General features: G+C 32.8%; 2 protein-coding genes across 4 annotated transcripts in view; one reads left to right on the plus strand and one right to left on the minus strand.

The window, feature by feature from the left end:
- Positions 1–17420, minus strand: part of LOC134843615 (neurocalcin-like) — a 30841-nt gene extending 13421 nt beyond the window's left edge. Inside the window, exon 1 of one of the 3 annotated variants that reach the window (XM_063859778.1) lies at positions 17310–17420. The gene's annotated coding sequence lies outside the window, so the exon portion shown is untranslated. The other 2 variants (XM_063859775.1, XM_063859776.1) reach the window with 2 other exon arrangements.
- The window catches only part of LOC134844638 (uncharacterized), a 564381-nt gene that overhangs the window by 355892 nt on the left and 184964 nt on the right, over positions 1–23525 (plus strand). The gene's annotated exons all lie outside the window — the stretch shown is intronic.

Raw genomic sequence — 23525 nt, forward strand, 5'->3', positions numbered from 1 at the left:
AATTCGGAAATGGCATAACAAAGTCCTATTTTCTGAGTTGGTTCTCAGGTGTAGACGAGCGAAATTTAATTTTCCTAATGGCTGATTACTTCCTTTTCTGAACTCTTGACAGCGACTGACATTCTGAAAGGATGTACTGGATTTTTTAAAATAATGTGGGCTAATTTATAAGCAGGGGAAATTTGACCTTTACACATGATGGGTTCAAGACGGAAGTTTGAGAAAAAAATAAGAGAAAATTTGATTGATGATGTTTGAACCAACATAGCGTTAGAAATTAATGTGAAAAAGCTACCAGGCAGCAAAAATCAAATAAGTAGAGAGTAACGATTTGAGACAGCATCAATATTGAACTTCATGACTGTTTCTTCGAATGATAAATCTGTAGACGGATTCCAAAGCTACGAATAGCAAAATTATACTATATGCTTTTTCTTAGACATGAGGCTGTTTTTCAAAAGCATCTTTTTTGTATTTCTGCCGGCATAATTTAAGAGCATGCACTTTTCGAACACCTTTTGCAGTGCATTGATAATGGGCTAACTTAATGAGAAGGATCTTAATAAAAACAAGGACTGCTCGTATCAGGGCGAAGCCCTGAATGTTCCGACTGCCTTTTAAGGTTTATTGAGCAGCAGTAATACATAAAAAAAATGAAATGAAATAAAATAAAAATAAAAATTTTTTTTTTCTTAAATTTGAAATTTTTTATGAAAATCATCCCCCCACACGCCATATAAAGTACAAAAAGATAGATTTCGTTCCTTGTAACAAATCAATTATGGCAAATAAGCTTCGTTCAACCAATTTGGAACGATTTATAAGACGGATTAAATCTCCGCTTACGCGTTAATAGCGCGAATTATATTGCGCGTTAATTGTCCCAAATTGGTCAAAATGGCCAAAATGGCAATCTTTAAACCCTCATAACTTTACGAAAAATGATCACAGGTGAAATATCTTTTCAAATTTAAGCTCAGGACAACAATACCTTTTGAATGCTATAAAAAAATTCCGTCAAAAATGGCTAGTTAAAAAGTCGAAATTTGTCTGAAGAAAAAAAAACCACCCCGAGCTCAAATATTCCGTTACTTTCGTATCGAAAGTCGGAACAATAAGCCATGGCGACCTTTTTAATGATCGATTAAGTTGAAGTTTGCCATCTCTTCTTAAAAATAATTATGTTTCGCTATCCAATTATATGTTTCCATTTACAATTGTAGACAAGACTGCTCGATAAGAAATGATCATAGGTGAATTTTTGTTCCGACTTTCGATACGAAAGTAACGGAATATTTGTGCTCGGATTGGGTTTTTTTTCTTCAGACAAATTTCGACTTTTTAACTAGCCATTTTTTGACGGAAAGTTTTTACATCCTTCGAAAAGTATCTCAAATTTGGAAAGATATTTCACCTGTGATTATTTTTTGTAAAGTTATGGGAGTTTAAAGATTGCCATTTTGGCCAATTTGGGACAATTAACGCGCGATATATTTCGCGCTATTAACGCGTAAGCGGAGAGTTAATCCGTCTTAGAAATCGTTCCAAATTGGTTAAAAGAAGCTTATTTGCCGTAATTTTTATTGTAAGAAGGAGCGAAATCAATCCTTTTGTACTTTATATTGCGTGTGGGGGGATGATTTTCATAAAAATTTCAAATTCAAAAAAAAAATTTTTTCATTTTATTTTATTTCATTTAATTTCTCAATGTTATTACTCCATAAACCTTAAAAGGCAGTCGGAACATTCAGGGTTTTGCCCTGAAACGAGCAGTCTTGTTTTAATTTGAGCTCAGAAGAACAGTACTTTTCGAATGATAAATATTTTTTTTTCGAAAACTGCTAGTTAAAAAGTCGAAATTTTCTAGAAAAAAATCATCCCGAGCACAAATATCCCGTCAATTTCTTCAAAAGTCGGAACAATAAATTCTGACTTATATCAGCTTTATATCTGTTAAATTGAACTAATTAAAAACAACGATTTAAAAACAACGATTCTAATATAGTTTCAAAGATTTAAAAACAACGATTCAAATATAGTTTATAGATTCCAAGTCAAATCTTGAAAAAGTTAAATAATTTTTCCGCTCTTGCTTCGAACGTCGGAATAATTATGGATGTACCCTATAGCTGCCAACGTATGCATCAATTTCTCACTTATTTTTTTGTTTCGACTTTCGAAGAAAATGGAATATATTTATATTTGGGAGGGTTTTTTTATTCAGCCAATTTTCGGTGATTTTATGCCCCATTGAAGTTATCGACTTCCTAAAATCAAATTTAAAAGATATTTTTTGCAGTTTTGGGATTTGTAAAATCGCCAATTTGGCCATGCTCTCGACTAATTTATGCACACTTTGAAGATTTTATCCATAATCCTGAAAGCGTAACGCGATTTATTTATGCGTGGTGCATATTCCCGCACAACAAAATCGTATTAATTTCGTACGACTAAAATTTTCACACTAGATCTTTGATGTTGTCCAAAATTTATAGTTTTTAAATTTTTTCTCTTAAGGGGCAGTCGCAACAATCAAGGCTTTGCCCTGATATGCAAGCGATCTTATTGTTTCAGCGTTTGGGATGAATGTTCTTTTTTCAACTCAATCTAATTCAAATCAATTTACGATAGGGGTTGGATAGAGGATGGGTTGGGTAGATATAAACAAGACCGCTCGTATCAGGGCGAAGCCCTGAATGTTCCGACTGCCTTTTAGGGTTCATGGAGCAGTAATAACATTAAAAAATTAAACGTAATGAAAAAAAAAGAATTTTTTTTCTAAAATTTCAAATTTTTATTAAAAATCATCCCGCCACACGCCATATAAAATACAAAAGGATAGATTTCGCCCCTTGTAACAAATCAACTATGGCAAATAAGTTTCTTTCAACCATTTTGGAACGATTTCTAAGACGGATTAACTCTCCGCTTACGCGTTAATAGTGCGAAAGATATCGCGCGTTAATTGTCCCAATATGGCCAAAATGGCAATCTTTAAACCCCCATAACTTTACAAAAAATGATCACAGGTGAAATATCTTTTCAATTTTGAGCCCAGGACAACAATACCTTTTGAATGATGTTAAAAAATTTTCGTCAAAAATGGCTAGTTAAAAAGTCAAAATTTGTCTGAAGAAAAAAAAACTCAACCCGAGCACAAATATTCAGTTACTTTCGTATCGAAAGTCGGAACAATAAGAGAGAGAAAGAGAGAGAGAGAGAGAGAGAGAGAGAGAGTAAACAGAAGAGGTTCTGGGATTTTCTCAAGGAAGGGTGGGGGATTTGGATTTTGCTGAGACCTAATAACTACTTTTTTTTGAGATCTCTTGAACGGCTATTTTTTCGACTATGTTTTTTTTTAAAAAAAAACGGAGACCTTTTCTACTCATGCAAAACCTTTAAAAACCCTATCACAAGTTAAAATGCTGTTAACATGCGTAAAAACATTGTTAAGCATAATTTATTATTTTTTCTTCACAATTAACCTATTTAGATTCAATTTTTTTAAAGCTGATATAAGTTTATTTGAGAGGTAAAAAAGATCGTAATTTTTTTTTGTTATTTTTGGGATCATTTATAGCCGGCATACAGTCAAAGTGCGGTTCCTAATCGGTTGGCTTGCTATGGTTGCTACAATTAAGGATAGTTTGTGCGGGTTTCTGCTTCAACTGTCCTAAAAAATATGTATCTTTTAGTGTGATGACTTCCAAGGTTGGTCTGCAAGGTTTTTCTGCGCCGCTGGCTCGGGTTTTCGACAACTCCGTCTGATCCGGGAAACGTACGAAATACCCATCTCAGGGGATAAAAGCCTTGAAGCGTGAGGTCTTCTAAAGCCCAAACTTAGTCTCTTAAGACTAGGTTGAAAGCTTTTGGCAGGTTCTGTACATTTTTGCTGACTGATTATTGGTAAATACTCCCGAGGAGCGCTTTCAGAATCAAAAAGTGAGGGTTTGAGTTTGTTTCCAAGATTTCGAGCTCGTTACACGTCGTGAATTGGATGAAACGATAATCAAGTCGGGAACAATCCCAATGAGTTGACTCTTCGGTCGTCTCGGCTCCCCTTGACAATTCCGTGGCTGGTCAAATTGGTTCTTTTTCTTTCTCCGCGGCAACTCGGGCTCCTCGAGAACCGCCTTAGTCCTTCCAACTTCAAAGAAGCCACTGATAGGGCAGACTTTAGAGAAAGTAGGCGAGAGAAGTGGTAAAATCACGGAAACACGCAATCTTACTGTCGTGGTTTTATTCCCATAAACATTTTGTGCTTACAATTCTGATGTAATTTCCACAACAAGAAACCAGTTATTTACCAGAAAAAAAGTAGCCTATTTGACGAAAATTGAACGGATAGTTATTTCCAGAGGCATGTTTTAATTTCTTTTCTTCCAGATTTCCATTGCTTCGCCTCCCAGTCTCTTTTAATGTTTTATAATCAGTACACCTTTTTTTGCTTTTTTGAAATTTTTAATTTTAAGATCAGCGTCATGCGAGTAACCGTCTTTTATTTGTTAATTTGTTGTAACTTTTTATCTATTGCAAATTGGCTGAGAATATTTCAGCTTCATTGTTGATAATTTAATTTCACTGAGAATCCTCCAATTTTTATACATATTTACACATTAGACAGAAACTATTTCCAGAACTTAAAATGCAATTAAATAGTTCAAAATTGCTTGCTAAATTCTGGGATATTGGTGAGAAATTACAGCTCCATTTAGAGCATGTTTATGTTCGTAACCTATCATGACTATAAGAAGTTGGAAACTTATAAAACCATTGGAGCTCTCGAAAGTGATAAGGTACTCTAATCATTTTGAGCAAGACTGCTAGTACATCAGGGCAAAGCCTTGAATGTTTCGACTGCCCCTAAATTCATATCGAATAGTTTTTGAAGAAGAAAAAACTGAAAAAAAGTATAAATTTTGGGCAATATCAAAGTGTACAAATTTGCGTCGGATTTAATACGACCAATTAGCTAGCATCAATTCTATTCGGAACGATTTTGTTGTGCGTGATAATTGGCATGCAAAAATAGTTGGTGTTACGCTTTTAGCATTGTGAATAAAATCTTCGAAGCGCACATAAATTAGTCCAGAGCATGGTCAAATTGGCAGTTTTCAAACTCTGCAAAAAATGGTCGGTGGTCAAATACTTTTTTTATATTTGATTTTTACATTTTGACATCAGTGGGGCATACCTATTTTGTGCTAAAACTATTATTTCGATCGCTGAAAATTGACTGAACAAAAAACAACCAAACAAAGCATAAAGGTTCCGTTTTCTTCGAAAATCGCAGCAAAAAATTGAAATGCATATTTTTCTGTTGTATGAATTGGCATTTAGATAAATTAGCAGTAAACCTAGCTAGCTTTTGTGCTAGCTTTTGCAGGTTGATTTTCAAAACAAGTAGAATTGTTAATTTCAAAAATTTATCAATTTATCAAGCGAACGGTACTCCATAGACCTTAAAAGGCAGTTAAAACATCCATATCTTTGCGCTAACACGAGCAGTCTTGTTTTTTTTTGCTGCAATTTTCTCAAACGAGTCTCTGCTGCTTTTTTATCAAAGCCGTTTGATGCTTTTTTTTATCAATACTGTTTTTGCAGTCCTCTTATATTTTTGTTCAAAAAAATAATAAGCGCTTAAACAATTTAAATTAAAACAATTTTTGTTTTAGTGCTTGTTTATTAAATAGCCAAAAACTAGCGTGAACTCGCTGTTAACTTGAACAAAAGTACATACAACACGCATATTGCATAAAACACAAAATTTTGTTAAGTTGCTTGTGCTGTGCTGATTTTTAGCAAAAGTGCCATACAGTACATGTTTGCTTCCTTTAGCTTTCGCATCCTCAGTAACTTTTTCTTTTTTTTCAGGCGTCAACTTTTACCTTTTTCGAGAACTGTTTCTTTAATATCGTGTCAAACAAATCCGCTAATCAATACTATATCAATAATTGTGTCACACCATATTACAAAACTCGTATTCTCCTTTTTTTATTTTGTTCGTTGATAAACGGTTTCTTTTTTACTTTGGAGTTTTTCACTAATTTCTCTCTGATTAAAATTACCTCGTTGAATGCAAACAGTTTGGCAAAAAGTAAACCACGGTAAACTAGAAAACAAAAGGAAAAAATACTGCTAATATCATGGCAGAGCCCTGAAAGTTCTGACTGCTTTTTAAGACCTCTGGAGTAATGTTTTCTAAGCTACCAGACCGAAAGTTTTAGAGGTATGGATATTGGCACATATAAGATCATGAAACCGAAATGCGCAAATTTCAGTTGTTTGTTTCGTTTTTGAGCTGATGATTTTTTTTTTCTGAATGAACTAATTTTGAAAAAAAAAATTGAAAATTTTGTTTCAATTCAACTCAATTGAACTTTCTGTCATCTCGAAGTAAGATGTTTCAGGATTCAATTATAGTTAAGTGATATAACCAGAGGTGTTACCATTCCGAAATAAAAAGTTTTGTTGATCTCAATCTGACTATCCCATGCAACAAAAAATTATTAATGGCTGAAGATAAGCCAATTCATTGAAAATTGAAATCAGTTGGAATCAGTTTGTTGTCAGTTTTGTGATTTTGTTATACTACTATGTGAAGTCCGAAATGATAAATTACATGATGAAACCACGTATGCTGTTCACTTGTTCGATTCTTGCTACTTAATTTATGGAATGAGTTGTACAAGACAACGTTTAAGCACTGTGCTTTCAAACTAAAATGGACTTTTCAAGCAAAAACTGTCATTCATACAGTATACATTTATTTTTACGAGGCCGCACTGAGCTCTAAATAAGCCCTCGTTTTGGCGTGTATAGAGCCATGAAGGCCAAAGAAAAGCCTTTATAAAAGCTTAAAATTGTAATTGTAATCCCCTAACAAAATTGATGGAGATTTTATAGCCAACTACTTGTAGTGCAAAGTTTGTTGGCGCATTAGTTGTTGTGTCGCTGAATCTGCAAGGAGCCAATACACTTTCGGGCTCGGAGATTGTAAAAAAAATTCTGCAAATTGCAAGTGGTTTTTTAAAATGCAGATTTAAGTTTCATCTTAAAATTTGCAAATTCCGTTAACAAAATGCAGATTCTGTTAAGAATTTGCACAAGCTGTGGACCCACTCACAAAATGCTGACGCGATAGCGCAACCCACTGAAAGATGATTAATTATTTAATTATGGATTCCACAAATGGTAATAAATTCCGCAATTTTGTTTTGGATTTTGAAGCAATACAATGTTTCAGTCAGCAGTTTGTGAGTTCCATAGCAGCGAAAAAATCAAAGGAAAAAGCTCTTCTGCGAATCCCACAGCAAACCAATTTTCAGCTTGTTGCAGAATCCGCTTGCAATTCAAAAATTCGAAAATTTCAGCCTGTTGCGGAATCCGCTTGCAATTCAAAAATTCGAAAATTTCAGCCTGTTGCGGAATCCGCTTGCAATTCAAAAATTCGAAAATTTCAGCTTGTTGCAGAATCCGCTTGCAATTCAAAAATTCGAAAATTTCAGCCTGTTGCGGAATCCGCTTGCAATTCAAAAATTCGAAAATTTCAGCCTGTTGCGGAATCCGCTTGCAATTCAAAAATTCGAAAATTTCAGCCTGTTGCGGAATCCGTTTACAGTTCAAAAATTCAAAAATTTGGCCGAATGATGGAAAAATGCTTGTTTTACAATTTCATACAATATAAAAACTGATTATCATTAATTTTTATGCAATTTTCTGTGCATGTGGAATTGCATGATATTGTATAATAAGCATGATATGTATGAACGCTGAATGTAAGCGCAAGGGAGTGAAGTAGAGCGAGCAACGGCTGCATGCCAAAGTCTCTCTACCTGTCAATCACATGGGTTATTGAAGTTAAAAAAAAAATGTTTGAGAATACATTCGTGGTAGGTGGTAGGCAATACAAGAAACGATGCTTTTTTCCTCATTTTTTGGGAGCCCTGTTAAAACAATTAAATAAAAACAATAAACAATAAAAGTAAAACTCACAAAGTTTTTGCTCGATTTCGATAACTGAATTTCAAAGTACGAGGAAAAAATAATATTGTGATTGTTTTCAAATTCTTCTCTTTTTATAATGAGATTCAAAATACAGAAATAAAAAATAAATTGGGGATTAGAAAACTAACAAGGATTGCTGAAGTGCTTATTAACTACCCAAAAATGATGCAGTTGCTGCTTAATTTCCGCAATTGATGTCAATATTATTGAAAAATATGAATGCATCGACAGCGAATAACAGTTTTTAGACTAAAAAGGAAGTTTTATTCATATCTTTTGTGGTTTTCAATGCAAAGATAAAGAAAATTATTCAGCAAAATGCCGTTCATGGAAATTACGCGTGGAAAATGTGGAATAACGCTGGGAATGGGAAAAAATTGTCTTAAGCAGAGCAAACAAGTTTTCTTATCAAAATCCTTCTCAGTTTTGAGGATATCAATTGCATTTCAATTTGAGTAAAAAACGCCACCTTTTGTTTTGTGTAAATAGATATTCACTGATTATAAATTTTGTGCAATAGATGATACTTTTCAAACTTCCTTTTTCGGATTTGATTTTCTTGTTTTGCTTACCTGTTTTCGTTGAAGAAGGAAAGGAATGATGATTTTTTTTCTACTGAGATAAATTTTATGAGGGGAATGATGTTGTTTTTTATTTTGATCACGTGTTGTATGTGCAACAATTATATTGTTGATGTCAGGAAATTTAATAACTTTCACACCAGAAATGAAAGAAAAGGAAAACAATCGTTCATGAAGAGAAGATTATGTATTCACCCACATAATGGTGGTTTATCAACTCTGATAAGCTAAAACATAACATAGTTACTTTTAACCAGAAATGAGCCAATACCTTTCATTTTTCCCAATTTTCCACCGGGACAGCTAACTTTATTTTTTTCCTGCAAATGTTATATAACAGTCATGCTAAAATTCATTCGAGTGAGAAAAAGACATTGGAAGACTGAAATTTTCCAACCGTTGATAAGTAAAGGGCGCCATGGTAACCTATGTACTTGCGAACATCGCCACTTATGTATGATTAATAATTGCTTTTGTTTTATCATGCTTAGATCCGCTTGACCTGGACAAAGAGTTCGACCTGGATTTGCTTTCAAATGAAAGTTATTATAAAACGTTCAATAGTTGGTAATTTTTTGTCCGTTTGCGTGGTTTCAATCTGATCATTGACGCTCTCGGCTTTAATACCAATCGACAAGCTGAAACTCTGTTGGTTGCGTTCACTTCAAAAATTATTTCTGCAGGCGGGTAAAGTTTACTCTTTCTGCGTGGCTCAAAGTATAAAAAAAAGAAAATAGAGGAACTCTCATTTCAACGGGTTAAGTTACGCAGAGTCTTCAAAATGAATGGATATAAAGGTCGCGTAATTTAGCTTTTATTTTTGTTTCATGTGACACCAAGAGGTATCAACATAAGCCTCTCCTTTGCATTTTTCTCGTCAAAAATTTTTAAAAACTGAAAGGGTAGATGTGCCTCTTTTATCAGCAGAAGGCAAAATATGATTAAAGAAGTAGCCTATTTTTGTTTTAAAAAACGGAGCCGATATTTACCATAGACATCAGAAGAAAATGTAAGACCTCGAATACAAACACTGTTTGACGTAGATGTTGTATGAATCGGTTAAGCATACGGACAGAGTTCGACCCAAAATGCGTAGTCGAACGAAACATCGAAACAGAGCCGAGCTCATTTCTTGAAATATGGTCGCAAACCAAGTCAAAACATAGTTGAACTGAAAAGAGGGCTGCACATGACCTGTAAAACAGTCAGAGGTGCTAAAGTTTGAAAAAAAATAACTAGGATAAAAATGTGAAGTTTTTGACAATTCAGATAAGAAAAAAGTAACTAAACAATCGTTCTTAAGGTATGCTTAAAATAAAATTTTACAAAAATATATCAAATTAGTTAATACTAGTTAATCAAAAACAAAAAAAATGTTCAGTTTTTTTAATTGTAAAAACTGACTCCAAAGCATTTTTCGGTCCATTCGAGTAGATACGGAAGAAACATAGTTGTTTTAGGCAAACCCAGACGAACAAAAATGTATTTCAGTGATATACGGAACCATTTTGAGAAGACTTTGTGGAAATTTAAGTTTGGTTGAGTCGAACAAAGTTAAACACATATTTGGTTAATCGAAACATAGCTCAACGCAACGTCGATACATGACCGAACACAAAATCAAACAAAACTGATCGTGTATCAGTGCTAATCATTGAATGTTCCAACTGCCCTTTAATACATATAGAATATTTATTGGGAAAATAGAAGTATCGAAAGGTTATGAGTGTTGGAAAAAATCAAAGCTCAAATTTAAAAATTTCAGTTGTACGTAACAATACGACTGATAAGCTAGCCTCAATTCAATTTGGAACAGTTTTGCGGTGCAAGATAATTCGCCACGCATAAGTAATTCGCGTTAAGTTTTCAGCATTATCAGCAAAATCTTCAAAACGCGCACAAATAAGTCAAGTGTGACCAAACTGGCAAATTTCAAAACCCCCAAATCTTTGCAAAAAATTGGAGGTAAACTATTTTTTTAATTTGATTTTAGGGAGTCAACATTTTCATTGGAATATAAAAAACATTTGTCAAAAACTATTTTTTCGATCGCCGAAAATTGACTGCATGAAAAAACCACCCTAAGCACAAATATGCCGTTTTCTTCGAAAGTCAGAACAACGAGATTGCAATTATCAGGTCAAAGCCCTAAAAAATCTAACCACCCTCTAAGGTGTATAAGTCGTATTTGTCTGATTTTTTTTGCAAAAAAAACAATTCCACACGCTATGCTATGTAAAGTAAAAATTAAGTCGTTTAGCAAATAAACAAGACTGCTCGTATCAAGGCGAAGCCCTGAATGTTCCGACTGCCTTTAAGGTGTATGGAGCAGCACTAATAGCATAAAAAAATTTTCAAATTTTTTGGCAATCTTTAAACCCTCAGAACTTTACGAAAAATGATCACAGGTGAAATATCTTTTCACATTTGAGCTCAGGACAACAATACCTTTTGAGTGGTATTAAAAACTTCCGTCAAAAATGGCTAGTTAAAAATTCGAAATTTGTCTGAAGAAAAAAAAACCACCCCGAGCACAAAAATTCCGTTACTTTCGTATCGAAAGTCGGAACAATAAATTGTATTATTCCGAAGTTGTGCGTTTAATAGTAAGGTAGTCGAATCCCAGAGGGAGGGCGTCCGTCCCCGCCCCCTAAATCAACCCCTTTAAATAACTACTGTAGAAAATGGCGAGAAAAAAATCAGTTTTCCGTTTTTGTCACTGCGAGAAGGTACCAAAGGGAGGGGCGATTAATTAATAAGATCTTTTTGCATGGGAACCGGCTATTCGTGTAATAGTTTTATTTTAAAACCATAATTAACAAGACTACTCGTATCAGGGCAAAGCCCTGAATGTTCCGACTGCCTTTTAAGGTTTTATGGAGCAGTATTAACATCAAAAAATTAAATGTAATATAAACAAAATGAATTTTTTTTTTTTTTAATTTTAAATTGTTAATGAAAATCTTCCCCCAACCTACCATATAAAGTACAAAAAGATAGATTTCGCTCCTTGTAACAAATAAATTATGGCAAACAAGACTGCTCGTATCAGGGCGAAGCCCTGAATGTTCCAACTGCCTTTTAAGATTTATGGAGCAGTAATAACTTTAAAAAATTAAATGAAATAAAATAAAATTAATTTTTTTTTTCTAAAATTTGAAATTTTTCAATGAAAATCATCACCCCACACGCCATATAAAGTACAAAAGGATAGATTTCGCTCCTTGTAACAAATCACTTGTGGCAAATAAGCTTCTTTCAACCAATTTGGAACGATTTTAAGACGGATTAACTCTCCGCTTACGCGTTAATGGCGCGAAATATACGCGAGTTAATTGTCCCAAATTGGCCAAAACGGCAATCTTTAAACCCATATAACTTTACAAAAATTGATCACATGAAAAATATCTTTTCAAATTTGAGCTCAGGACAACAATAGCTTTCGAATGATATAAAATTTTGTCAAAGACGGCTAGTTAAAAAGTCGAAATTTGTCTGAAGAAAAAAAAAACCCACCCGAGCACAAATATTCCGTTACTTTCGTATCGAAAGTTGGAACAATAAGTTTTAGTAGGACAGATAGCATGCCTCAAAGTAAATTGGAACAGTTTCTAACGGGGAAGAGCTTTGTACTCGCGTTTTTTAGTAATTTATCTATTTTTTCATGCAAATGCAGGTACCACAAAAAATCATCAAAAAGGGTTGAATAAATTATCATGTTGAAGCGTTTTCAGTCAACATTTGAACGAAAAATAAAATATTTGAATTTTTTTTTGCAGTATCGGCAGCAATTGATTTGAAACTTTAAAAAAAAAATTCTAATTTTGAGCGAGGCAAGTAAAGCAATCGAGAATAGTTCGTTAAAAAAATTATCAAATTGTTATATAAAAGACAAGCGAACTTTCAGTTTACCAAACTGAAACCAAAATTGTGAGCTTCATTTAGCCTTTCCTTTGAAAAAAAATTGAACATTTTTGGGATTTTCATTACGAGGCTAAACTGTGCTCTTGATAGGCGCACAATTTGGTAAATATAAGCCACTGGAATTCGAAGGCAATTTTTTATACATGTTTATTTCTGTCTGTGAAACCAAAGTAGACATACAAAGACAAAGACAAATCAAATAGAGCGGTACTTTGCAAAAGCCGTTCACAATTCACAAAACTCCAGTTTCGCCTCGTAATATTTTTTTGAAACAGTTTTTTTAATTTTTTTTTTCAATTTCTTTGCTGAAAATTGATCTCAGTTATGCCTCGTTGATTAGTTTTCTACGTTTTTTTACAGTTCTAACATAACACTACACGCCACCTGGAAACTAATTTGAAAAAAAGAACACTTATTTTGTATTTTTCCAAGAAAGTACTCTGTGCTACTCTGAACATTCTGGCACAGAAGCACTCTGTGCAACTGGCACAGCAAGAAGTACTCTGAACATTCTGTGCTACTGGCACAACAAAAAGTTTTTCTTGTTAATATATGATTAAAATTTTTTTTGTGTTTTATTTAGTATGATGGTTGGTTGAATGTTAGTTTTTCAAGCGTTAATAATCGATTACAGTAAGACTTGTTTACGAGTCCTACTGAAATTGAGAAAAGTGTATAATAATACAAACAAAATCGATTATATCCTCTCTCTCATTCAAATCAAATCACAAAAAAATATATTTTATGGTTTGATCAAGGACAACCAGTTTTTAAGCCATCTATTTGTTGTAGCAATCATGATGTGATATAACTGATTACCCTCATCACATTTCTAAGTAGTTTAAATTGCGCAAAAAGAATAATCAATTATAATCGATTGAAATTCCTCTTCTTTCACCATTTTGTTTCCAACCCTGCTTTGGATTGGTTTTTAGAGGCTTTGGAAAGTTTTTTTGTGTAGAATGGAAATATTGTCAAAGACATTTTCAAGTCATTTAAAGCACCCTGGTTTCGTTTCATGACTTGAAAAAAAGTGTTCATATTTTTTTCACTATTTTGTGAAATTATTTTTAGTTCTTTCAGTTTTAGTTCCGTTTGTTTTAATTATTTTCTTTTTTATTTTTTTTGTTCAAAAAACTGTCGTATGTAATGCCTCGTTTTTTTAATATCTCTCTACGTGTTTGTAGTGTGCGAGCATAACACAACGCACCTTTTGATAAATATTTAGCGTTTTTTTGTTTTTTTTTGTATGGTTTTTGATTGTCAAGTTTTTGTTTTTCAAGTGTTCATAATCGAGTTTTTGTTTTTTAAGCGTTCATAATCGATTGTTTTATGATTATAATAGCTAAAAATGAGAAAACACTTTTTAGTAAACTATTAACCGATTGTATTCTCCTCCATCTATCAGACAAATCATAATCAATTCTGTTACAGTTTGATCGATTGCCATCAATTTTTAATCCATCTATTTGTCGTTACAGTTATTAATGGTTCGAGTTGTGTAGTTCTATACCATTTTCTACGTCATTTGTAAGGCACAAAATTGTTTAAAAGATTGAAACAGCTCAAGAGGCTTTTTCTTTTCCGAGTATGTTTCCGACCCTGCATCTGAATTGCTTTTTATAGCCGTTGTTAAAAATGAGAAAAATGTTTTCAAAACAATTCGCGATTATAAAGTTTTTATGATTTTTTTTCTTGATTAGAATTAATTCATGATGCACATTTTCAGTTTTTTATTAGCACATTTTTTCATGATTTTTCAAAAGAGTTATTTTTCACTAACTAAGTAACAATTTCAGTTGATATGAAGGGATCTAGGGATTTTTCATAAATCTTTGTGTTCAGATGAATCAAAATAGGACACAACCAAGACATCTCACTTTTACAGATTTTTTTATTGACACACGAAATTAATTTATTTAAAAAAATGTATATATATGTATATATTTATATATTTTTAGTGTCTGGCATAATAGGACACTAATTATTCACACAGAGTGTTTCTGTGCAAATTATGATCATTTATAATGGATTAAGGATTATAAAAGGCTATAATCTCTTGGAGAATCTCACGTTTATAAACTATTATAGTTTTCAACAATCAACTTAATAGTCCGTTATAATCCATTACTTCAGCTTAAGTGGGGATTTTCTCATGATGGAGGGAGCAATTGATAGAAAAGTTTTTAATCAAAACTTTTAGTTGTTCCAATAGAACAGTTAAAACTATTTTGACATTTTTAATAGAAAATGAATTAGAGCAATAAAGCAAAGTTCCCAGCTCTGCTCTGCTCACAATTTCTGGAAAACGAAAACACAATTTTTTGTTGTGTCTTTCGTTTTTTGAAAACGGTTTCAGGTTCTATTCAATACCCCTCAATTCTGCTTAATCAAAAAATTCATGTAGCTGCCTAATTTTCAACCGGTCAATAGTAACTTTAATGGTCTGTATTTTTCAATTTATTCAAAATTTTTGCAATTTCCTTGAGATTTTGAATACTGAAATCTGATTGGCTGAAAATAACTGAAATTAATTTTCCAACAACCGTTCCCTCCACCATGAGGAGCATTATTGCCTAAACATGCGGGATCCAATCAATCATTTGAAGAACAATTATTGTTTTGACAATTTCAACAACGAAATAAACTAATTGCCATTTTAAAAGAAATCTAAGGCACGATTGTTTCCCGTACCTAACACAAACTTGAAACCAGATGTGAGCATTTTAAAATTTTTCTTATTTCAGATTTTGTCCAGACATGGTGCAAGTTTCGTTTGGACATGGACACGTCTGAATTAGGACTGAGGTAGTTATGGATGTTGTCAAAAATGCAGATCTGCTCAAGGCCTGATTCAGGTCTGGAACAAAGACAGTGTCAAGTTCACAATCATGTCTAGGCAGTTCAGATTCGGGAAGAACTGTCGCATTCTGTTTGAAACAAAACAAAACTTTTTCTAAATGCCGTGATATAAAGTCTGGTGGCACAAATCATACACCTGCTAACCAATGAATAATTTCTGATACTAGAAACCTATTTTCTATACCAGAATACGAAGGAAATCTGTTTTGCAATATTAGAAAAGGTTTTTTGAAAAAATTTGTTTGCAGAATTTTATTAACAGCCATTCGATTTTTCGTCCCACAGTTATTACAATCACAATAGTCGAAAACTCTGCGTCGGTAGAATTTATTTCTACACGTGCTTTTCAAAAACGAAAAAGTAATATGATTTTTAACGAGTTTTAATGTTTTTGTTTTTGCGAAAATGCCTTTTTTCAGCGAAAAAGACAAGACTCGTAACGCAACTTGAAAATTCATACGAAAGCTTCAAAAAGCTCATCCAGATCTGAGCATGTATGTTGCAGTTCAGGGCACGTATGAAATCTCGCAACGAATGGATTAACCCTGGGCACATCTGTAACTTTATTTTACTTCTGTACGTATTTTGTTTCAGTTACTTGGATACAAAAGTTTATAATATTGTATTTCCAAACTGTTTTCCACTCAAGTTTTTCTTACTCTGCACTTTAATTTGTCTCAAGTACGCTTTTCCGATAGATGCCGTTCATTACTTATTGTTCCGACTTTCGTAAAAAAATTAACGGAACATTTGTGATCGGGTGGGTTTTTTTTCTTCAGACAAATTTCGACTTTTTAACTAGCCATTTTTGACAGAATTTCTTAAATATCATTCAAAAAGTTTTGTTGTCGTGAGCTTTAAACTTAAAAATATATTTCAATTGTGATTAATTTTTGTAAAGTTATGGGGATTTAAAGATTGCCATTTTGGCCAATTTGACACAACGCGCGATATATTTTGCGCTATTAACGCGTCAGCGGGGATTCAATCCGTCTTAGAAATTGTTCCAAATTGATCAAAGTAAGCTTATTTATCACTTTGTACTTTATATGGAGCGTGGGGGATGATTTTTACAAAAAAAATTGAAATTTAAGAAAAAAATTTATGTTTTTTTCTTTTATTACTTTTAATTTTTTCGAGTTATTACTGCTCCATAGACCTAATAAGGCAGTCAAAACGTTCCGGGCTTCACCCTGATACAAGCAGTCTCGATTAAATTATCGTCTCGTTCCAGTTAACTTGTATGAGATTTTGATTCGCAATCTTTTCACTTCTTTTTGGATTTCGTTTTGGATCGTTTGGTCCCATTAAGTCGTTCCGATAGCTGTAGTTCTGATGCAACATCATTTTTCTTTTCAATCAAAATAACCAATAGAAACTTTCGCAACTCATTCTGCTTAATTCTTTGAATTTATTTTTAGGTGTGTCCGCTATTCACAAACAATAATTTTGATGATTGTATTTAACCTAGAAATTTTTCTGCCTCTTTCTGATTAAAGCTGGGTATAAAAAGCGAAATTTTATATGCTCGTTTTTAGAGTAACCAGAAATTTATCTTTAAATTTGAAATAAAAGAGGGAAATTTCAGAACTATCTCTCCTGATTCCAGGGAAATTTTATGAGCTGGAAATATATCCATTAAACTGGCGGGGAAAAAAGAACCCGTGGGAACGTCCGCGCACTCCATTGAACATTGAATTTCTCGGCAAAAACTTTAGATTGGCAGAAAAAAAACGGAACATTTGAAAATTTGCAACCGGTCAACGACAGAAATTAGGCAGAAGGTTTTAATGTGCAAAGTAACCCAAGCTTTTTTGCTAGGAATTATCCGTCTTGTTATGAATTTTCAGAATTTTGCGACCAAATTGTGGGCGTTTGTGGACAGAATTTCAACACGGGTAAAATAAGTTAGATAAACTTTAGGAGACTACTAACCACTTCACAGTTGCTCCAGACACTTTCAGGAAAACTACTATAGGCTCCTCCTTTCAACATTGCTCCTCCTAAATAGCTGAATTTATATTTCCATCGCTAGGTTATATGGTAATATGGCTTAATTTTTATTAAGAAGTAAGTTACGGAGAACAAGGTATAAAGGGATTTCTACTTGATTTTCTATACGCCGCGCCTTCGATATTGCCCTGTGTTAAGTACTATTACCCTATCAAAAGCGTGTGGTGGGGGGGGGGGGGGGGGGGGGGTAAAAGGATCCCCTCTGTGGTTTAATTTTACATCCATTTTTGGCTGACCAACCCCCAACCACAAATACGTTCTAAAAACACTTTCTCAAACACTTCTTAACCAATATAACTAACTTTGAGAGGAACCACCTGTTTTTCTTACAGTTTCCCTGCGGCGCATTTAATTTTTACAAAAATGGGTCGTTATAATAATCAAGGAGAGATCGGAAAATCAAATTGGACGACCTAAAAGAAAGGTCGACACACTTTTTCAAGGTTTTTCGAAAACCGCCCCTTCCCTAGAAAAGTTTCTGTACAGGCTACCGTACTCTATACTGGATTAATGACTCAATTTAGCAATTGTTGCACAAAAGTATACAATACAGAACAAGACTGCTCGTATCAGGGCGAAACCCTGAAGGTTCTGACTGCCTTGTAAGGTCTATGGAGCAGTAAAAACATGAAAAAATTGAATGTATAAAAAAAAAGAAAAAAAAAGAAAAAAAATTTTGTAAAAAAATTTGAGACATTTGGTGAAAATGATCCCCCCACAAGCCTTATAAAGAAAAAAGGGATAAATTTTGCTTCCGGTAACACATCAATTACGGCAAAAAAGTTTCCTTCAACAATTTTAGAACGAACGATTTCTAAGATGGATTAAATCTCAGCTTAAGCGTTAATAGCGCGAAATTTTTTTCTACTGAGATAAATTTTATGAGGGGAATAATGTTGTTTTTTATTTTTATCACGTGTTGTATGTGCAACAATTATATTGTTGATGTCAGGAAATTTAATAACTTTCACACCAGAAATGAAAGAAAAGGAAAACAATCGTTTATGAAGAGAAGATTATGTATTCACCCACATAATGGTGGTTTATCAACTCTGATAAGCTAAAACATAACATAGTTACTTTTAACCAGAAATGAGCCAATACCTTTCATTTTTCCCAATTTTCCACCGGGACAGCTAACTTTATTTTTTTCCTGCAAATGTTATATAACAGTCATGCTAAAATTCATTCGAGTTAGAAAAAGACATTGGAAGACTGAAATTTTCCAACCATTGATAAGTAAAGGGCACCATGGTAACCTATGTACTTGCGAACTTCGCCACTTATGTATGGTTAAAAATTGTTTTTGTTTTATCATGCTTAGATCCGCTTGACCTGGACAAAGAGTTCGACCTTGACTTGTTTTCAAATGAAATTTATTATATAAAGTTCAATAGTTGATAAATTTTTTGTCCGTTTGCGTGGTTTCAATCTGATCATTGACGCTCTCGGCTTTAATACCAATCGAAAAGCTGAAACTCTGTTGGTTGCGTTCACTTCAAAAATTATTTCTGCAGGCGGGTAAAGTTTACTCTTTCTGCGTGGTTCAAAGTATAAAAAAAAGAAATAGAGGAACTCTCATTTCAACGGGTTAAGTTACGCGGAGTCTTCAAAATGAACGGATAAAGAGGTCGCGTAATTTAGCTTTTATTTTTGTTTCATGTGACATCAAGAGGTATCAACATAAGCCTCTCCTTTGCATTTTTCTCGTCAAAAATTTTTAAAAACTGAAAGGGTAGATGTGCCTCTTTTATCAGCAGAAGGCAAAATATGATTAAACAAGTAGCCTATTTTTATTTTAAAAAACGGAGCCGATATTTACCATAGGCATCAGAAGAAAATGTAAGACCTCGAATACAAACACTGTTTGACTTAGATGTTGTCTGAATCGGTTCAGCATACGGACAGTGTTCGACCCAAAATGGGTAGTCGAACGAAACATCGAAACATAGTCGAACACAAAATGGAAACATAGCCGAGCTCATTCCTTGAAATATGGTCGCAAACCAAGTCAAAACATAGTTGAACTACAAAAGAGGGCTGCACATGGTCTTGTAAAACAGTCAGAGGTGTTAAAATTTTAAAAAAATAACTAGGATAAAAAAGTGAAGTTTTTGATATTTCAGACAAAAAAAGTAACTAAAGAATCGTTCTTAAAGTATGCTTAAAACAAATTTTACAAAAATATATCAAATTAGCTTAATACTAGTTAATGAAAAACAACAAAAAAAATGAAATGTTCAGTTTTTTTTAATTTTAAAAACTGACTCCAAACATTTTTCGGTCCATTAATACGGAAGAAACATAGTTGTTTTAGGCAAACCCAGACGATCAAAAATGTATTTCAGTGATATACGGAACAATTTTGAGAAGATTTTGTGGAAATTTAAGTTTGGTTGAGTCGAACAAAGTTAAACACATATTTGGTTAATCGAAACATAGCTCAACGCAACGTCGATAAATGACCAAACACAAAGTCAAACAAAACTGCTCGTGTATTAGGGCACATCCCTGAGCGTTCAAACTGCCCTTTAATCCATATAGAAAATTTATCGGGAAAATAAAGTATCGAAAAACTATAAAATTTGGAATAAATTAAAACTCAAGTTTAAAAATTTGAGTTTTACGTAACAATACAACTGATTAATTAGCCTCAATTCAATTTGAAACAATTATGCTGTGCAAGCTAATGCGCCACGCATAAGTAATTCGCGTTACACTTTCAGCATTATCAGCAAAATTTTCAAAACGCGCACAAATAAGTCAAGTGTGACAAAACTGGCAAATTTCAAAACCCCCAAAAACTTAGCAAAAAAATTGGAAGTAAAATATTTTTTTTGAATTTGAGTTTAGGGAGTCAAAATTTTCAATGGAATATAAAAAACATTTAACAAAACTATTATTTCGATCGCCGAAAATTGACTGAATGAAAAAACCACCCTAAGCACAAATATGCCGTTTTCTTCGAAAAACAGAACAACAAGATTGCAAATAACAGGTCAAAGCCCTGAAAAAACTTTGAGTTTAATTTGAGTTTAGGGAGTCAAAATTTTCAATGGAATATAAAAAACATTTGTCAAAACTATTATTTCGATCGCCGAAAATTGACTGAATGAAAAAACCACCCTAGGCACAAATACGCCGTTTTCTTTGAAAGTCAGAACAACAAGATTGCAATTATCAGGTCAAAGCCCTGAAAAATCTAACCACACCCTAAGGTATATGAGTCGTATTCGCTTTATACAAAATGAAGAGATTAAAATTTTTTTGTCTGATTTTTTTTGCAAAAAAAACAATCCCACACGCTATGCTATGTAAAGTAAAAATAAAGTCGTTTAGCAAATAAACAAGACTGCTCGTATCAAGGCGAAGCCCTGAATGTTACGACTGCCTTTTAAGGTTTATGGAGCAGCAGTAATAGCATTAAAAAATTTTCAAATTTTTTGGCAATCTTTAAACCCTCAGAACTTTACGAAAAATGATCACAGGTGAAATATCTTTTCAAATTTGAGCTCAGGACAACAATACCTTTTGAATGACATTAAAAAATTCCGTCAAAAATGGCTAGTTAAAAATTCGAAATTTGTCTGAAGAAAAAAAAACCACCCCGAGCACAAAAATTCCGTTACGCTATATAAAGTAAAAAGTAACTCGTTTAGCAAATAAATAACTTCTGAGTAGGGCAAATAGCATGCCTCAAAGTAAATTGGACAAATAGCATGCCTCAAACAGTTTCCTATGGGGAAAAACTCTGCCTTCGCGCGTTTTAGTAATTTATTTATTTTTTCATGCAATTCAGGTACCACAAAAATCATCAAAAAGGCCTGAATAAATTATCCTGCTGAAGGTTTTCAAAAAATCATATGTTTGAAAAAATTTTGCAGTATCGTTAGCAATCGATTTGAAGCACTTAAAGTTTTTTTCTAATTTTGAGCGAGGCGAGTAAAGCGATCGAGTACAGTTCGTTAAAAAAATTATCATATTATTATATAAAAGACCAGCAAACTTTCATTTTACCAAACAGAAACCAAAATTGTAAGTTTCATTCAGCCCTTCTTTGGCAAAAAAAACTGAAAATTTCTGATTTTTTCATTAAAAGGCTAAACTGTGCTCTTGATAGGCGCACAATTTGGTAAATATAAGCCACCCGAATTCGGAGGCAATTTTTTATACATGTTTATTTTTGTCTGTGAAACCAAAGTAGACATACAAAGACAAAAACAAATCAAATAGAGCGGTATTTTGCAGAAGCCGTTCACAATTCACAAAACTCCAGTTTCGCCTCGTAATATTTTTTTGAAACAGTTTTTTTTATTTTTTTTTTCAATTTCTTTGCTGAAAATTGATCTCAGTTATGCCTCGTTGATTAGTTTTCTACGTTTTTTTAGAGTTTTAACATAACACTACACGCCACCTGGACACTAATTTGAAAAAAAGAACACTTATTTTGTAGTTTTCCATGAAAGTACTCTGTGCTACTGTGAACATTCTGGCACAGAAGCACCCTGTGCTACTGGCACACCAAGAAACTTTTCTTGTTGATATATGATTAAACTTTTGTGTTTTATTTAGTATGATGGTTGAATGTTTATTTTTCATGCGTTAATAATCGATTACAGTAAGATTTCTTTACGAGTCCTACTGAAATTGAGAAAAGCGTATATTAGTACAAACAAAATCGATTATATGCTCTCTTATTCAAATCAAACCACAAAAAAACATATTTTATGGTTTGATCAATAACAACCAATTTTCGAGCCATCTATTTGTTGTAGCAATCATGATGTGATATAACTGATTACTTTTATCATATTTCTAAGTTGTTTAAATTGCACAAAAAAAAACATTTTTATCAATTATAATCGATTAAAATTCCTCTTCTTTGACCATTTTGTTTCCAACCCTGCTTTGGATTGCTTTTTAGAGACAAGATTTTTATGTGTACAATAGAAATACTGTTTTAGACTTTTTTAAAGTCATTTAAAGCACACTGGTTTACTTTCATGACTTTTTGTTCATATTTTTATTCATTATTTAGTGAAATTATTTTTTTTTTTCAGTTTTAGTTCCGTTTGTTTTAATTATATATTTTTTTCATTTTTAATGTTTTTTGTTCAAAAAAATTGTCGTAGGTAATGCCTCGTTTTTTATATCTCTCTACGTGTCTGTAGTGTGCTAGCATAACACAACGCACCTTTTGATAAATATTTAGCGTTTTTTTGTATTTTTTTTTGTATGGTTTTCAAGTTTTTGTTTATCACGCGTTCATAATCGAGTTTTTGTTTTTCAAGCGTTCTCAATCGATTGCATTATAATTTTAATAGCGAAAAATGAGGAAACGTTTTAAAATAAATTATTAACCGATTGTATTCTCCTCCATCTATCAGACAAATCATAATCATTTCTGTTACATTTTGATCAATTGCCATCAATTTTTAATCCAATTATTTGTTGTTACAATTATTAATGGTTCGCGTTGTGTAGTTCTATACCATTTTCTAAGTCATTTGTAAGGCAGAAAAAACTTTAATAGATTGAAATAGCTCAAGAAGCTTTTTCTTCGCCGAATATGTTTCCGACCCTGCATCTGAATTGCTTTTTATAGCCGTTGTTAAAAGTGAAAAATGGTAAAATTGTTTCAATTGTTTTCAAAACATTTCGCAATTATAAAGGTTTTATGATTTCTTTTCTTCTTGATTAGAATTAATTCATGATGCACATTTTCATTTTTTTATTAGCACATTTTTTCATTATTTTTCAAAAAAGTTATTTTTCACTAACTAAGGAACAATTTCAATTGGTATGAAGGGATCTAGGGATTTTTCATAAAACTTTGTGTTTAGATAAATCAAAATATGACCAGACAAAGACATCTAATTTATAGAAATTTTTTTTTATTGACACACAAAATTAATTTTTTTTAAAATCCATATTTAATTTTTTTGGACGACAAGTTTCTGGTATAATAGGACATTAATTATTCACACAGAGTTTTTCTGTGCAAATTGTGATCATTTATAATGGATTAAGGATTATAAAAGGCTTCAATATTTTGGAAAATCTCGCGTTTATAAACTATTATAGTTTTCAAAAACCTACTGAATAATCCGTTATAATCCATTACTTCAGCTTAAGCGG

The sequence above is a fragment of the Symsagittifera roscoffensis genome, chromosome 4, assembly GCF_963678635.1.
Source record: "Symsagittifera roscoffensis chromosome 4, txSymRosc1.1, whole genome shotgun sequence".
In the NCBI taxonomy this organism is placed as follows: domain Eukaryota; kingdom Metazoa; phylum Xenacoelomorpha; order Acoela; family Convolutidae; genus Symsagittifera; species Symsagittifera roscoffensis.